Here is an 888-nt window from a genome sequence, read left to right as displayed (position 1 = left end):
CACACACACATATATATGACAGGCTTCGTTCAGTTTCCATTTATTATTTTCACCCCCCCCCCTTCCAAAAAAAAAGTCTCACTAGGTTTTAGTTGATTTGAGGCTATAGCAGAAGACACTTGACCAAGGTGCCAGACAGTGAGACTGAACCTGGAACCATGTGGTTGAGAAACAAGCTTCTCACCACACAGTCACGTTGGCACCTGTTACTTAACATTTTTGACATGGTTGATATTTTTTTTTACATAAAAAACTGAAGTTAATAGAATACTGAGAAAATATGAGTTTGTTTTGGAAATTGGTAACAGAAATGTTTTCCTAGAACAATGAGAAGACTGCATGAATATCTGTAAACATTAACACTTAGCAAATTTTCTATTATTTTTACATTTGTTTTGATAATAGTTGAAAAATGACAATAATAATATCAACAACAATATTAATGATGTTTTCAATTCCTAGGTTGTAGGAAAGTACACAGATTTTACAAGACTTTGAACAAGGTGTGAAAATCCCCAATAGCTAACACTTTGAGAAAATTGCATTAGAGTTAGACTAAGTGACAGGGGAATTTAATAAAAGTCTCTATATTTCATTTAGTTCAATTCAAACAAGATTATTTGGTTGAGGCATGTAGTGCAATGATTGATTTATCCACAGTTAATGACTTGAGTCTATGACTTCAGCCTTCAGTTTAAGTTAAAAGTGTAATGAAACTATTTCCTGTATATATGATTTAGGGTCTTATTTAACAAAGAATTAAAATATTTTTCTACATACATCATTTAGGGTTTCAATTTAGCACACCACTGGAATTAAAACACGCATAAATAAACTTTAGTAGTATTAAGTTCTCTCTCTGTCCCTCACTCTCTGTATACATATATA

Source organism: Octopus bimaculoides, chromosome 4 (genome assembly GCF_001194135.2).
Source record: "Octopus bimaculoides isolate UCB-OBI-ISO-001 chromosome 4, ASM119413v2, whole genome shotgun sequence".
Taxonomy (NCBI): Eukaryota; Metazoa; Mollusca; class Cephalopoda; order Octopoda; family Octopodidae; genus Octopus; species Octopus bimaculoides.
The sequence above is the reverse complement of the archived record's forward strand: the minus strand, read 5'-3'. Positions refer to the sequence as shown.